Source organism: Sciurus carolinensis, chromosome 8 (genome assembly GCF_902686445.1).
Source record: "Sciurus carolinensis chromosome 8, mSciCar1.2, whole genome shotgun sequence".
In the NCBI taxonomy this organism is placed as follows: domain Eukaryota; kingdom Metazoa; phylum Chordata; class Mammalia; order Rodentia; family Sciuridae; genus Sciurus; species Sciurus carolinensis.
This window is the reverse complement of record NC_062220.1, coordinates 9,010,954-9,028,518: the sequence shown is the minus strand read 5'-3', so window position 1 is coordinate 9,028,518 and position 17,565 is coordinate 9,010,954. Positions and strand designations below refer to the sequence as shown.

Below are 17,565 nucleotides of genomic sequence, written 5' to 3'. Positions count from 1 at the left end.
ATATCCTCCAAGGCCCATGTGTTACAGACCTGGTGTCTGGCATGGTGCTCTTGGAGGTGATGGAACCATTAGGAGATAAAACCTAGTGAGAGTCATTATGCCACTTGGATGTTCCCCTGCAGGGAACCGGGGGCCCCTCACCCTTCCCTCATTGCCCATTTGCTTCCTGTCGATGAGATGAGCAGTTTGCTCTGCCCATGCTCTCTGCTATTGCCATCTAAGACCTTAAATGCAGTGGGTCTGTCCAATCATGAACTGGAGCTTCCAGAACTGTGAACCAAAATGAACCTTTTCTCCGTATAAGTTATCTATGTCAGGTATTTTTGTTACAGTGATAAAAAACTGACTCACTCACTCAGGATCATTTAATGCTGGCTGGGGTGGCTCCATTCTCCTCCTGGTAGTCTGTGTCTACACTGCTTCTTCTCGGCAGACATCTTCTCCTACTGGTGACTGGAGAGAGAGAAGTGGTGGAAGGGGGAGAGAGAGGCAGGGACAAAGAGGGAGAGGGAGAAATTTTTTAAAAAGGCAAGGAAGAAAGACCCTAATGTGGAAAGCACAATTTTGGTATTTAAAATAAAAAACAACCTAATCTTGGCCATGACGTTCCATCATTGAACACATACAGTTTGTTAGAATTAAATCCAACCCACATTTAAAGGAAGGAGCTCATACCAGGGAGGGAATGCTCATAGCCAGGGATCACTGGGGACCCTCTCAGGGACTGCCTGTCACAGGATACCTGATATAGGATGTCATCTTGTCACAAATATTTTGGTTCTTAAATAATGAAAAAATGAGCAGAATAATGGAAGATTCTCAATGATAAATTCTAGTCTATGTGAAAAAGCTAGACAACCAAGACCCTACACATTTTCTAAGTGGAGAAATGCACCCATCCAGAAAATAATGTGTTAATCATGAATGAAATAGGGAGACATATAATTGAAGTACTTGGTATGTAGTTCAGATTGATACATCTTTCCACTAGATGACTTTTTTTCTCATCCAAAATCATGCAATGTGACATCTAAGAAAACATATCACATCTTTAGAAAAGACTTTGATTTTAGTTTTAAAATATACATATGTACATATATTTGTCTCTGAAGATATTCCTATTAATATTCATATATCCACTTATTTGCTTATGTAAGTATATATTTAAATATAACTGTGTGCATCTCTTTTTTCTAGTTATTAGAGTGAGCATACATGAGTGCAGTTACCTTGTCTGTCTTGCTTCCTGCTATGTCCCCCAGAGCCCTAGAAGATTCCAGGAATATAAGATATGACTAATAAATATTTATGAATGAATTAGCAAGTAGTATAAAATACACAGGACAAGCCTTTTTTTTTTTTTTCAAAACTGTCTAAAAGTAGAAGCAGAAGCCCCAGGAGCTTTACAAACTTTCCACTGAGTTTGCACCCAGCTCCTGAATGGGTTACCTCTGATGCCTGTACAGGGCAAATTCTCCCCTCAATAGTGCCAAGGTCCTGAACTAGTCCTGCGTTATTTTTGGGACTGAAAAGTGCATGATTTTGTAAAGGTTTGATGTCTTATGAGTGAACCATGGATAGGAGGAAAAAGCAACTCCAGTGCCGTACTGGTTTCCCTCCAAAGAGTTATTTGACATGATGGGCTTTTGGTCAAGAGTTCTCCTTACTGTCACCGTGGATCATCAGTGGGGAAGCTGCTGGCAATCTCTACGGGTCTCTTGACTAGAATACCTTTGGCCACAGGTGGGCTTACTGAATGCCTATGGCAGTTTGCATCTATCTTGATCTAGATGGGTAGGCAAATAGCTGTAGCCACGTGTCTGTGGTCAAGAGTTCACAGGATGTAAGGGTTTTATGGTGTCCTATTTCTTATGAAGTTTGGTTTTTAAATCCAGAAATCAGAAGGGCATTGACTTGCCTTTGGGTCTTTGGTCTGCCTCCGGGACATGCTGTCAGCAAATGTTCCTGATGCTTTGTGGTTATATCTTCATTGCCTGTATCCTCAGAGTGTGTAGAATCACGGGAACTCATTACAGTTCAGATTGGCAGGCCTTACTACTAAAGCTTTAGGACACAGGATACTGGTAAATCAAAGAATTCCAAATTCTAAGTGATTCTGACACCAATGATCTGAAGAGCAGACAAACAGACACATTTGCAATTGTATATACATCTTTAGATTTTTTTTGAAAGAGAATCACTGTAAAGCTTGAGGTGCTTGAGAATCAGCCACTCTCCTACAGGTTTGCACCAGGAGCAGCCAGGGGAAAGGATAGGCTGTCCTTGGGCACATACAAACTTTTATCAGACACACATTCACTAGCAAACACACAGCACTCTTAACACACCATCCTGTAAGCCAAATGAAGTCCAGGCTCTCTGACTTACTGCACCTTCAATAAAATGTTCTCTTTCAGCAGTGAGGCTGGGCAGTGGGATTCAGAGCCAGAACCAGTCAACAGAAAGCTTCAAAGGCAAATACCTGACACCAAATTTCTAAGAGATCCCAACCCCAGAACCATTTCTAAGGGCTCAGGTCACAGACCCCACTAGGTTCTTGGAACCATCTTCATATAAGGTGGGGTGTCTCTAAGAGATGTTTTGCAAAGGAGATATTATTATGTATAATTTCACCACCGAAATATCCTTTTCTGCATATATCTAACATGCTAATTAACAAACCATTAACATCATGAAAGAAAATTTAATTTGGCATTCCATACATCAATCAGAAGAATAGATGGCAGAAATCTTTGGTGTAGGCAACTCCAGAGTGGCCACAATGTTCCTCATCTAATGCTGGTGACCCCTTCTGCAGGTGGCTTCATGATTAGAATATGTGCTGCCTCTGGATTAACTTCACTTGAAACACACTCACACAAACACACGCACACAAACACATGCACACAATTATATACTGTTCATGCTGAAAAAATTCTAAGTCAGCTGCAAACCTCATCAGGAACACCTCTAGGGCAGTGGAAAGGAGGACAGCCTGTGTTCTAGAACACAAGCTTTGGAACCATGCACACCTGATTTGGGTCATAGCTTTAGTACTCATTTGCCACCATCCTTTGATAACTTATCTTACTTTCTTCATCTGTCACATGGCAATGTAATCTTGTGTGAACATGGCATGACTTAGCTGTACACTGCGGAGTCTGGCCCTAGGAAGTAGTAATGCTGGCTGTCTCTCCACCTTGTCTCAGGTCATTTTGGAAACTCATTCAGAGACCATGTCTTCCAAGGAAAGTTTGAGGCTTCAAACCACTGGTCATCTGAAGGTCTCTGATCAAATTCTGTGCTACTGGAAGTATTTCTTTCTTCTCCGTCTCAAAGAAAACAAAACAAAACAAAAAAGAAAGAAAGAAATTGTTTTCCTCCTCTCTGAAAACCATGAATAAAGACTTGTGGCGCTCAGTTTCCCATCAGAACCCCTAAACATGTCTGTACTCTCTCTTTGGAAGCTACGTACCACTTGAGTAGCTTCCTTAGCACCTGCAAGCTCGCTTCCTCACCAGGGGAGTTGAACCTCTGAGTACTTCCTGTGAATCCCAGGGAAGGTCTCAATTCTCTTTAGTAACATCCCTGATCAGATGTTTAAGTACCAAGGATTCTTTTGCTTTGTTCTTGCTTGGGAATAGGCAGAATAGGAGTGAAATGAGTCATTCAAGATATTTCCTCAACAAAAGAGGTTGTAGTTGCTGGAATTTTTTCTCTCTTTCTCAACTGAGATTACTTTAGAGAGTTTGTCATTCATCATAATAATTGAGAGAATAATAAATGTGATGATTATATTTATTTATTGACCAATTTCTTGGTAATAGGTTGTTGAATAGAACAGGTCCCATGTTTTGCCAGAGAAAGATTTTGAAATTTGTAGCCTTTCTTAGGTTTGCTGTTTTCATTATCCCCTTTGTTTTCACTTAAAAGGAAATATAGCTAGGGTAGGAAAGTTCTAGAGTTGATCTTATTGGAAGGGGAATGCTAAGGAACTTGGGGATGGTGTAAATAAAAATAACCAACATGGTTTCGGCACCATTATGAAGACACAAATAAGTGGGGCAGAAGCTGACCTCAAATGGATCAGCAAGCTTTCCTTGATTCCACAGTGGAGTTCATCAATCAGGCACTGAAGGGGCTCATTTTCTGGGTAGAAAAATGGCTTCCAGTTACAGAAGGAGTCTGAGTTTTATAGTTTACAATGAGGGTGGTTTAATTATTAGAGACTGAAGCAGAATGTGTTGGTTTGGACAGTCAGGAAAGAAGTTGTAAAAAGCCCAGAACTCATCGTCCCTGGGAAAAGCTCATAACTCAGTATTCACTGATAATCTTCTTCCTTTGGGACCCACTGTTACCCAGAGTTTTGCTATTTGCTTTTCTCCTTCCAGGACTCATCAGCAGTGGGAAAGGGCAAAAGCCCAGGGTCCAGAGTTTCAGTATCTGCCTCCACCCTTCATTGTGATTGGGAAGGGATGAAAGTTTGCTTTTATTCCCTCAGGGCCCATTGTTACTGGGAAAGGGATTCCTGGGAAAGGATTAATGGATTGCCTTCCTCCTCCATCTTCTCCAGGTCAGACAGTCCTGGGGGTTATCATTTCTCTGTCCTGAGGGTTGTCATTTTCCATATCCTTCAGATGGGGAGGGACAGCTCTCAAGAAGGTGCTGAGGCAGGTGGAGGGGGCCAGAGAGAAGAGGGTGCTGGGAGCCAGCCTGAGTGTGACAGGATTGGCATTGGTGCAGTTTAGTGGGGGTTACACCCCTTTCCAGCTACTAGTGTAGACTCACCAGTGTAGAGCTGCCCCGTCAGTTCTGGCCCCATAGGGTGAGTGGCTTAGACTGTGGAAATGCATTTCTCACAGTTCTGGAGGCTGGAAATCCAAGATCAAGGGGCTGGCAGATTGAGTATCTGTTGAGGGTGCTCTTCCTGGTTTTCAGAATGCCACTTTCTCATTTTATGTTCACATAATGGAGGTGGGGGGGTCAGAGAGAGAGAGGAAGAGGGAGAGGGAGTGAATGAACTCTGGCATTCTTCTGTCTGTTCCCAAGAGGGCACTAATCCCATTGTGAGGACCCCACCCTCCTAATACCATCATATTGGGGACTGGATTTCAGTATATGGATTTTAAGGAACACAAATGTGTAGTCTGTAGCAATAGCCTTTCCATCCTCATTGAAATAGAGCATGGATTTAAATAGTTCACTGGATAGGTATGTAAATCTGTATCTACATAAAGTTGTTTTACATTAAAGCTGTTAGGAAGTTTGTTTCAAGTTGTAGAGTTCCTTAGCTGTTTATTATGGCGATGCAAACCATCCTACACAAATTTGAACGTCTAAAAGCTTAAGAATCTTACACACACTCAATTGCCCATGAAAAGCCTTCCACGTAGATTCTCAGGGATCCCCGGGCTGCAGAGGCCATCAGCAGAGTGCTTAGCAGACCTTGCAGCTCCCAATTTAGGATCCACTCTTCAGGCTTCCAAAGGGCCAGGTAGCCTCTTGTTGTACCTACCAAAAATCTGTTGTTTGGAAGTTTGTTTTCTAGCTCCTTTTGCTGCTGTCCAGAAGTTAGGAAACAAAATAAAGTTTTATTAATTGACATATAAAAAAGGACATGTCTTTTCCAGGATAGGAAAATGTAATCCTAAACAAATGTGTTTGTGGCATGTGTTCAGTTTTCTAAATCTGCCATAAGAGAACCCAAACTAGTATTTTAAAACATAGAAATTTATTCTCTCACAGTCCTTGTTATGGATTGGATGTGAGATGTCCCCAAAAGCTCACAGGTGAGAGAATGCAAGAAGGTTTAGAGGAGAAATGACCGGGTTATGAAAGCTTTAACCCAGTCAGAGTATTAATCCCCTGGTAGGATTAACTGAGTGGAAGCTAATGGCAAGTAGGGTATGGCTGGAGGAGGTGGGCATTGGGGACGTGACTTTGGAGTGTATGTTGTGTGTCTGGCTGGTGGAATCTCTCTCTGCTTCCCTCCACCACACTCTCCTGCCATGTTGTTCAGCCTCACCTCAGAATCCCAAGGAATGGAGCCTGCTATCTATGGATTAAAATCTCTGAAACCTGAGCCCTCAAATAAATTTTCCTCCTCTACAAATGTTCTTGTCAGGCCTTTTGGTCACAGCAGGGGAAAAGCTGACTAGAACAGACCTGGATGGTAGGAGTCTAGAACCCAGTGGCAACAGGGCTGCACTCTTGCTGGAGGGGCCTTTGGCAAGGACACTGCCATGGATTAGGGTCCACCCTAGTCAGAGTCACCCCATCGGCACTAGCTACCTGCGCGCCATCACTCCACCCTAACTAGGCCCCCCTCACAGGCCTGGGAGCAAAGCTCCAGCCTGCCTTTCTGGGGGGCACGTTCAGCCCATAGTAAGGTCTGGATTTGTTCTAGGACTCCCTTTGTGTGAAAATTGCCACGTTTCCCAGTGGAGGCTCAGACTCTGGATTTTCTGTCATCCCTTTCCAAAGATGGACCTTTTGGGAGTTAAACATCCAACATAAATCTGAGAAGACGTGGATTAATAAAGGTAGAGGTGTTAAAGTAAACAGCTGTACCAGCAAAATCTAACGTGGGACGTGCTAGAGGAAATCCTTGCCACTATCCACGCTTCTAAATGCACTTCTGTCCGCTCTAAGCAGGACTGGAATAGAACGAAAAGGAAATCAATTTTAAAAAAGAAAAAAACTGAGGGACTTCCATGCCCACACATGTAAGAGACAGTGAAAAGTCATCTCTGATACATGTTAGAAACCTTTGGGTAAAATCAACAACAAAAGCTGGTAATCGCCAGGAGGCAGCATGGTTGGTGTGAAGTCACCCTCGCAGAGGAACCGACTGTGAGTGAGCAGGGAAGGTGCCAGAAAGGCTTCAGGTCAGTGTGTGAGCCAGGCTTCAGGACGGGGAGACTCTGCCTTCATTGCTTTGGTTGACCTCAAAATCTTCAGACACAGAGGAATTTCTAACTTGACCTTGATTTGTAGCGCATGTTATGGTCATAGTAACGATGCTAAGAATAAACACACACACACACACACATACACACACACACACACACGAACACTGTAATGGCCTCTCTCGTCCCTCTTCAGAATTTGGTGTTTTCCCTGAAATAACATATGACTGAGAATGAAGTAAGTCACCTTGATTGCATGCTGTACCCAGCTTGGAATCTCCCACGACGCTTACTCAAGAGTGGAGCATGGGCTTGAAGTCAGAGGTACAGGACACATGTTCGCAGGGATAGTTGCTATGAAACAAGGTAAGTTCAGGCCCAGAGCTCTGTGTATAACCCTTCCTGGCAGCACGGATTCCCCCACATCTATCATAAATGCTGGGCAGATCTGCGGTCTTGCACATGAAAGTTTCTCCCAAGAAACACCTTCAAAAGAACACACACGTGACTATTGCCTTGAGAATTAAAGTCCTTAAACTCTTCCTCTGATTAGGTCAGTGTTCAATTTTTTTCTTTGCTAGTGAAATAACAGTCAATCCTTTTGTCTTTTTTCCTAAATCTGTTTTTTCAAATCCTTAGACTTTGCTTCCAAATATGTTATGATGTTTCCCCACCCATTTGTCTTTTCTGTTAAAACTGAGATCTTTTTTATGTTCATTCATATCCAAAAGAATTAAGGAGAACCTCTAATATCTCAGATACGATAAAGATGCTGGCAAAATAGCATAACCAAAAGGATGTAATCTCTGTCCGCATAGAACTTATAGCTTTTGCTCTCATAGCTCTGTTTGTCTCAGTTTTACAAATTATCACTGTTTAAAATTATTTGTTTGGTCCTCTTATTAGTGAATATTCACTCTAGTTCTGTGGGGAAACCTCTGTTTTCCTTTTACAGAGTTTCATCTGATTGGATGAGACCCACCTACATGGTTGAGGATAATCTCCTTTTCTCTCTTTTCTTTGCTGGGGGGGGGGGGAGGTGTTACAGATGGAACCCAGGGTTCCTTAACCACTGAGCCACATCCCCAGCTTGTTTTATTTTTCATTTTGAGACAGGATCTCACTGTATTGCTTAGGGCTTGGTAAGTTGCTGAGGCTGTCTCTAAACTTGGAATCCTCCTGCCTCAGCCTTCTGAGTTGGTGGGATTACAGGAGTGCACCACCTCACCTGAATAATCTTAAAGTCAACTAATTCTTAGAAGCTATCTGTATCTGCAGAATACCTTCAGAGCCACACTTGTGTGGTTTCACTGCATAGATTGTGTACTAAACCTCTTCAATTTGACACATAAAACTACCATCACAGGATACCGCAGCACGCCCTGGATTTGAGACATCAAATGAGAATATAAGCAGATGTCTGCTTTCATATACAGAATACAATAATACCAGACAATGCTTTAACACTTTTATAATCATACTTCCCAGATCTTCTACAAGTTTATTTTAAATTTTATTTTAATTTCTTGCTTTATATTGCTACTGTTCCTATTTCCTCTCTCTTCAATATTTTGACTAAGATAAAATTGGCATGTCTTAACATCCACGCGTCCCAAGTGTGCAGTTCAATGAGTTCCAGCACATTCACAGCGTGGCTCAGCTGTCACCGGAGTCCAAGTTGTCCTTACTTCCCCAGCCCGAGTCTTGGCTCTCCTGCCCCAGTGTGCTGCGTCCTCTCTCTTCCTCATCCTGGGCCACTGCTGATCTGCTGTCTTCCGCTACTATACTGCTTCTTTTTCTAGATACGGCCATCTTATGCGGATTTGCTTTTGTTGTTTGATCGTCTCTGTTCCACTCTGGGGGTGGATCTCCTTAGGGGATTCCCTGCTCTGGGGCTGCACCAGCTCTTAGTCCCCCAGGGTACCACCTGACTGCACCTCATCCTCCACCTGCCTATAGGCCTGCAGCCTGGGGCCGCACTGCTCCGCTCTCCTCCCTCCCCAGCACGGCCCTTCACCACCTGCTCAGATTCCGAGTCCTCCACTGTATATCATGTGAGCTGTCTATTGCTGGAGTCCCCAAGAGTCTAAGCATGAAGAGGGCAGAGGCCGGTCTGCTGTGGACTCTGAAACATCTCAAGTGCCCAGAGAACATGCGTGACACATAGTAGGCTCTTAATAAGCACGTCTTCATCGAGTACATTGATCACCATTCCCAGCAAACAGAATGCGTTTCATGGTTACAGGCACAAGGGCGGCAGGCCTTCTTATCTCCACTTACATCATCAGATTCTGCCACCCAAATGAAGCGACATTGATCGTGCAGGCAAAGAATGTCCCCTGGCATTCCAATATTACTGGAGTGACACTGTATAGCTTCCTGGGGTCAGGCAGAGACAAGAGATTCTTTATTAGATCAGATGCAATTATTTAAGTTCTGAAACATAAAAGAGTAAAAAATATTAAAAATGTTTAACTAAAAGTAGTAGAATCAGAATTCAAACCCGGCTCATTTTAGTTTAATGGTAAGAGTCAAGTTTTCCTGACAATTAACAATTTATTAAGTTTCAGAATGAGAAAATTATAACTTAGGATCTTAGTGATTTCTGTGAACAGTTGTTAGAGTGACTGATATTATAAAATAACTTGAATCCATTTTTCCTTACTATTTTCAAACATCAAAGTTTTATCTTTTTCTTTGTGTTTTTAATATTTCACTCTGGTCCAGTATTAATTCGTAATCACCCCCGGCCTCTGTCTAGAAGAGGTGGTCCTTCCTTAAGTGTGTGGCTAGACACTCTCAATTAATTGCTTAAACAGGGTTTGATTGAGCAAAAACAATTATTTGCTCATGAAACATTTGGATCTCTCTCTGCTTCCCATGCAACTCCTTTCCCCACTTGTAAAAAGTGCGTTTTCAAGTCATCTCTTTCCTTACGAGAACATCGGCAAGCACATATACTTCTTTTTCCGTCACATTCCTAAAGGACTTTTGGTCATTTTTTCCATTTGTTTTCCAATTATATGCAAAAGGAAAGGACAGAGACCACGAAGGGAGCAGAGGCTGAAACTGAGCGTATCAGCCTCATCAGAAACTGCTCCCGGCCTGGAGAGAGGAGAGCGCTCATTATGAGCCCAGGTTCCCAGGACGTTACACCCCCAGAAGCAAAGTTGGACTGGAGTTATGATGGGGACTAAGTCTCCCTAGAATACTTGTGAAATTCTGCTTGCCTTTATCTTTTTACTGGCTCTTAAACTGGCTTGTGGTGGGAACATTTAGAGGCAAGACAGAATTATGTGAATTTTCAATGAAAAAAAAAAAAAACAGAATAAATTACAAAATATTTCAGGAATTATTGACTCTGTGGCCATTTATTATTGGTCTCTTCTTTCTTTTCTCCTTCCATCCATTTAGCTTCTTGAAAGTCACTTCCCTGAAAGCATAACATTCTGATTGTGGGAAAAACAGAGCCAACCCTGATGCTAAGTAAGTTGAATGTTATTGCCCCCGGGCACCCTGCTACAAGGCGTGGACCCTCTGTGGCAGAGGAGCCAACTGGGACCCTCAGGCAAGCAGAGGGATGTGGCCAGCAGCCATCCTAAGCTACTGCAGATCATTTATTAATGTGACAGACACAGAAAGCTAGACAGCCTTAGACCCATCGCTTGTGATAACTTCCTTACAAACCAGAGAGAAGGAAGTTGGTATTTCTCTTTGTGTTTCTACATCTCTGTGACCAAACAAGAAGAGGAGATGGATTTAGATACTAATTTTTCTAAGTTACTAGAAATTCAAATAACAGTACTTCTAGATGTACAGGAGCAAAACCCAGATGGAATCTGATGCCTGTCATCGGTATGGCGTGCTTTATCTGCCTGTTCTGCTGCTCATCTTGTCTTCCTCCAGGAAGTCCGTTATTTATATGTCAACTTCTCTCTTTGAACTAGCAAGTTCGTTCTTTCTGGTCACGTGGCTTTTTGTTGTTGCTGCTTTTTAAAGAAGATACAACTTAAAAATAAGCTGTTTTTTCTAGTCTGGTTCAGCTATGAAGAAATCAAATACAACCTGTGTTAAACTCCCACTTTTCCCCCCCAAATTTCTCTTTCTATGTTGGATTCCTACTTACCTCAACAACCAGCTATACCTCTAGTAATTAAGAATCAGCATCATCTGTCCCCCAAAGGACTCTTATAGGCATAGGGAGTTCTGTGAGACATTTTGGCCTTCAAGCCCTAAAATGGGTGACCTCTAATGGTGGAATTGCCAGTGCTTCTAGACCTGGAGAGTGGGGTGAGGAGTGAGGTTTGGCTGGACACCTTCCTAGGAACATTCAAGTCAGCCTACTTCACAGGCTGGTCCTAAAATCACTTTGCCTTAAATATATACCGCGTCAGAGAAAACAAATCTCTAAATCTGTCCATATGTGGGCCTCTGATCTTCATTCTTGCAGCTACACATAGTTAGTGTCCAAAATGCTACAGCACTGTTTCTTCAATAACCTAGTGGCAACCACCAAGACATTCACTACCTCGCACGTCACAGAGGCCCAGGTTGGGAAGAGGGATCACTTCTGTTTCCCCAGGCCTTGATTAGATCAAATTAGAATTTTATGACGGATGTTCTCTGCCAACAGTGATCTGTGTGGCTTGACTTCCAGAAGCCAGATGCCTCAGAAAGGCGCTGATAAAACGAAATCTTGTAATACCTTCAGAATTATTCCTATTATCTGTGGGCTATTGAACAAACTAATGGAGGTGAGTCTAGACTGCAATATGCATATGGCATTTTAGGTTTGATCTTTCAAAGAAAAGATCATTTGAAGGGCAGAAGACTACATGTAAAGGGGAGGTTGGCTCCTGGAAAATACCCAGTTAATGGCATGTGTGGAAAAAGTGTTTGTTGAAAGATCAAAAGGAGGAGAGATTTCAGGCAGGCCTGAAGGTGGAAGCATGAGCGCTCAGGCTGAGAGAAGCAGCAGCGAGACCAGCCAGGTGGACACGTAGAGGAAACAAGTAGTTCTGCTGTTGCCCAGGCTGGTGCAGAAACTCAAAGACCAACAGGTGGAGATGTGCTGCATGTGCTGAGATCACTCGTGTTTGGAGCAAGCGCTCATGCTTTAATGTGTGTATGAATCTTCTGGGGTGCTTGAAAAAGTACTCCTGGTTTCGTCTTTAGTCAAAATTGCATTCAGTATGTCAGAAGTAGGACCCAGAAATCTGGACTCAAAGAGTCATTCAGATGATTTCTTTTGTCTTTTCTTAAACCATGTTACTGAAATGTAATTCACATGCCATGGAATCCACCATTTAAAGTGTAGATTCAGTGGTTGTTATTGCATTCAGAGAGTTTTGTTGCAATCACCACAATCCACCATTAACTCATTTTCATCACCCCCAATAGATCCTCAAACCCATTAGGAGCCACTGTGAATTTTCCCAGTCCTAGGACCCCACTATTCTGCTTCCTTTCTCTATAGATTTATTATCTATTCTGGACATTTTACAATAATGAATTACAGAATAGGTTATTATTTATGACTGGCTTCTTACTCTCTGCATCATATTTTCAAAGACAATTCAAATTATACTTTATTCAGTTCACCTGCCAAAACTATTCCCATTTATAGTAATATGCAATGACGTAGCTGTGTGACATTTTATTTATCCATTCCCCAATCAGCGGTCCTTTGGATGTTTCCACTCTGAGCTAATGTGCTGGGAGGAACATTCATGTACAAGATTTTGCAGGTGCACGGGTTCTTCCTTCTCTTTGGTACATAGCTGGGGTAATCTCAGTACCTGTCATTCTCCCTCCCTCTTGGTGCAACATTGATGTAAGCAATTATTTGGGGATCAGAAGGCAGGAAGAAAACAGATTTGTTGGTGAGGATTTGGAGAGAGAAAAAGATAAACTTAGGAAATAGTGGAACACTGAGAAATGATGTGAGGTCAACCACATCAAGTGGCAGGTTAGAAATAATGTTGGAAGATCAGCAAAGCAAAACTACTTCTAAGTGATTTACCAATATAAGAGAGGTGACCATACTGACAAGATTTGATCTGGATTTCTAGTTTAAGACTGAGGATACAAGACGGCTGGCACTCCATCACTTCTGTAAGTCAAATTTATTAAGATTTAAGTATGTAGAGTAAAATGTGAAAGGAAAATCAGTGAATTTAGATTCACATATATTTGAAGGAGTGTAAATGAAGGTGTGATCAAAGAATAATGCAGTTAGATCCAGGAATGCTTCTTGCATCTCCATGGCCATCAACAATTAGAAACACCAGAACGAGCAATAATGGAAAATGATGAAAGATGTTGTGTCAAGTCTGTGGGAAGCCATGATTATGAAAAGTATCAGCTGATATGAGTAAATGCTAATGACCTGGTTTTAATTAAATGAAGGTAAAATATTTTCATGTAGTAAGATTTCATTATTTCTTTCTCCTAAATTAACCAATGTCTCCCATATCAGTGAATGCCACCCTCACCCTCCATCCTGAATGGTATCGAATGGCTTTTGTCTTGGCAGTTTGAATTTTTTGCAGCATGGCTAATCCTTCCCCAACTCTATCCATCTAAGTATATAACTATTGAAACTATTGACCACCCATGAGCTATTGAGCTCTGTGATGGTTTAGATACAAGGTGACCCCAAAAGCTCATGTGTGAGGCAACCCAAGAAAGTTTGGAGGTGAGATGATTGGCTGCCATCTGTGGACTGAGACCTCTGGAACTCTGAGCCAAACAAATGTTTACTCCTCTAAAATTGTTCTTGTCCAATGTTGTGGTCACAGTGGCAAGAAAACTGGCTACCACAAGCTCCTAAGTAGTCTTATAACCCACTTCTCTCTCTCTTTTCCACTGCCACCACAATAGCCTGGGCTCTCTGGGACCACTCAACAGTTTCCTGCAGTATCCTCCGAAAAGAGCAGTCCATTCTCGTCCCCGTTACTTTCCAGCACCACCAAAGCCCTCAGTGACCTCCTGTTGCTCTGTAAAGCCTGGATCACGATGCTCCTGGACTGCCTGGCTCCTTGCCCCAGTGCCATGATCCTCCCATCAGGGACTCTCCACATTCTGTTTCCTCTGTCTTGAACATTCTTCATCGCAGGACAAGTACAGAGGGTTCCTGACTACAGATGATGGGTTTAACGTAGGATCTTTTGTGCAGAAGTAATACACAGTCAGTAGAAACCACACCTCAAATTTAGAGTTTTAGTTTTTTATGAACTAGTGCTATGTGCTGTGATACCCTGTAAATGCTGAGCAGTTCACAGGCAGCACCCCAGTTAACCAGGGGATGAGGAGAGTGACCAACCAATACTCCACAGAATACTGTGTTGCCAACTGGGGCATTCAGTAGGTCGCCAGGTGTACTAAACCCATCTTTGCCTTATATCATCAAATTAGGGTGGATTTGTTGGAACATCAACCCAATGTAAGTTGAGGGACATCTGTACTTAATTCTCAAATAGCATCCTATTCATTGCTTCTTCAGGGAAGATGTTCCCTAGCTCCAGCCCCTGGCTGAGTCAGATTATTTAATTTTGTGCTTGCAAGATGGGCTTCTTTCACTCAGAGCTCATATAACAAATCATAGATATAGGAATTGGGACATCGCCTGTTTAATGCCCACCTACCTTGCCCTGCACCTGGAAGAGCCTGCATGTTGCTCTCTTTTGCCAATTTGGCCTTGATCTCCCTTCTTACCTTCTGCTTTCTCTGTTTACTTACGTAGCTCTTACCCCACCCACCCCTCTATCTAACACTACCAGAAGATGAGTAGAATTTTAGCAATTCCTAACTCTCTGTGCTTAATATATTTTTAAAATTTTTTGTTAGGATTTTCTACAGTAATCAAGTGTACAGTATAAAAATCAGTGATGACATATTTTTTTAGCTGTAGGGTGAAAAAAAGTTTAAAAAAATACTTGAAAATTGTTTACATAAAAATTTAAACTATTTGCAAAAGAGAAGGTGAAAAGTTTACTTTAGAATAATATGTTTTTGCATTTGTTCTTCCAATTTTAAATTGTAAAGAGGTTCACATTGGAAGGAAATAAGCAAGTTTGTTAGGAATATTTTTTAAAGTACCCATTAAGAAAACTTGTAAAATTCTTTTTCCTAGCTTCTAATTATTTTTGCAACAAAATCTCATTTTGCTTATTGATTGACAGACTTTGCTTTATGGCATAGGTGTCCCTAAACACACTGTGTCTCATTGTTCTAATAAAAGAAGACCTTTCACTATATCAAGAGTTTCAAAATTTTCAACCAATTATATTTCTTTCTTTAAAATTATTTAATATACATACACACATATACAGTAGAGAAAACTTATCTCTAGGATATGTCAAATAAAATGGTAAACTCTACTTAAATGTATTGTCTCTTTTGTTTTCCTTATACTTAGATATAAGTAATATTCATTTTAGAATTTCTACATTGGCAATACCATATCAATAACAATATTAATTTTGAAGATAGGAAAAACAAATACCAGGTTAGTGTCTAGCTTTATGCAACAGAAACTAAATAATGGTCTAAACATGATAAAGGGGCTGGTATAACATTTTATGATATCAGAAAACGTGGATTTTTCTTTCAGGCATAGCATGTTTGTGTCCACCTAGGAATGAACACTTTAACATCAAATTTCTTAAGAAAAATATGTTCTTTGGGAATCACTGAAATTTGGGGGCAAAGGGTTCTATAGTTAATACTTGAGGGTTTGTGGCTCATGTAATCTCCATTACATCTTTTCAACTCTGCTTTCATAGCAGAAAAGCAGCCATGTAAACAGCAACCACAGATGATGTGGTTGGGTTCCAAAAACGTTTTATTTCCAAAAGTAAGGGGTGGGTTGCTAGCCTGTAAACCATAATCGGACAGGTCCCAGTCTATCTCATGTCTCTTCCATATTTAGCACATTACATCTAACTCATGGTTCAAGATGCCTTCATAAACTTCAGTCATGACCCTCCCTTTCCAGATTGGAGGAGGGAGGAAGGAAAAGACATGTAACTCCTATCCTTCTGAGTACTTCCTGCTGAACACCCTTTACCCACATCCCATTGACAGCACTGAGGCACACGGCTGCACCTAACTGAGCAGGTGGTTATGACAGACAGTTCTGCTAGACACACATGAACCCAGCTGAAAGGAAGGGATTTATTCTCATTAAAGTAGATCATGAAGAAAACTGGTGTTTTCTACCTCCATCTATATGCAAAAATATCCATTTTTACCCTTCTTACCATAGGTAGAACATTTTTCTTCAAGTGAGGCAAACCCAAAGTCCAACTGCATTCAACTTAATTTATTTCTGGCTGATGTGTAGACTTCTAAATCAGCTCAAGATTTTATTCCTCGTGGTCCAAGTGATATGGAAACTCATTTTATCATTACAATGCACACTCTTTAAGAAAAAATAGGTTCAAGAGACACAGAGAATCATTGGTCCATTGCAATTTTGTAGGTAGTAATTGCAAAGAACAACTTCCTTACTGCCCCTTGTGAACTTTATTTTCATGCTCCAATGGGTCCTTCCTGGTCTATTGTGCTATGTGACCATGTCTGAAAGGGTGGACTGTCCCCATACTGCTGACTGCATGATTCATAGTTGACTCCCTGCAGATACTGATCTGGGTTCCTAGATGTTGCTTTGTCATTGAGTAATTATAAACTTTTGTGTCGCCGCCCTCAGCAACAATCCCGCGGATATTTGTTACCACCTGCAGCAACAATCGCATGGGTATTTATCGGAGGTGGACTGGAAATAAACTACTTCTATTCCTGAGCTGCTTCCTTGCTTGCTTGCTTATTCTCTAGCTTATAGAGGAAGAGGGGCTTGCTTGATTTTAGAGGAAGAGAGGCTTTGAGAGGGAGTTTTAGAGAAAGAGGCTTGCTACGCTTTCAGAGATCTATTTCTTCTTAGAGTTCTGCTGCTTCTTCTTAGAGGTGCGTCCTGCATCCTGCGAACTAAAGGTGCATGCTAGAGGTGCGTGCTAAAGGTGCTGTCTATCAGAGGTGCTACTTAGTGGTGCGTCCCGCATACTGCAATCTGGGATCTGCGACCTAGAGGTGTGTTCTTAGTCCTCCACTCTGCGATCTGCCATCTGCCATCTGCCTTCTGCCTTCTGCCTACTGCTGCTGCTGCTTTCTGCCTACTGCCCGCTTATATTCCCTCCAGGAGGCAGAGGGTAGGGCCATGCCAGTTAAGTGAAGATCAGGTGAGGAGCCAGCTGCCCAATCATGGCAAAGGTCAAAACAAGCAGGCACGAGCAGGAGCACTGGGGAACACATGTGCACGCGCTGTGTGTGTGAACTCACTTGACTATGGCCAATGATAAAGCACCTGAGTGTGTCTATGTTAACCGACTTCCTCACCGCCGATGTGATCAGAACAACTTCTGGCTGGCTGCCAGGCACCATCTTGGCATAGTCTGCATGGCATAGCCCCCAACACTTTTGCAGTCCACGTTTGTGGTATCCTATACACATAATTTCCTCAGAATTTAGTTTTCTTGTTTTTATTTTGTTTGTTGGTTCGTTGTTTGTTTGGTTTTTCAGGTAGTTCTAAGTGCAAATAGTCACATCTGCCTATCTGTTCTTTTTTTAAAAAATTTGTTCTAATTAGTTATACATGGCA

At 41.9% G+C, this 17,565-nt stretch overlaps 1 protein-coding gene across 2 annotated transcripts in view; it reads left to right on the top strand.

The window, feature by feature from the left end:
- The window catches only part of Cntnap2 (contactin associated protein 2), a 1,961,892-nt gene that overhangs the window by 1,011,520 nt on the left and 932,807 nt on the right, over window positions 1-17,565 (top strand). The window lies entirely within an intron of this gene.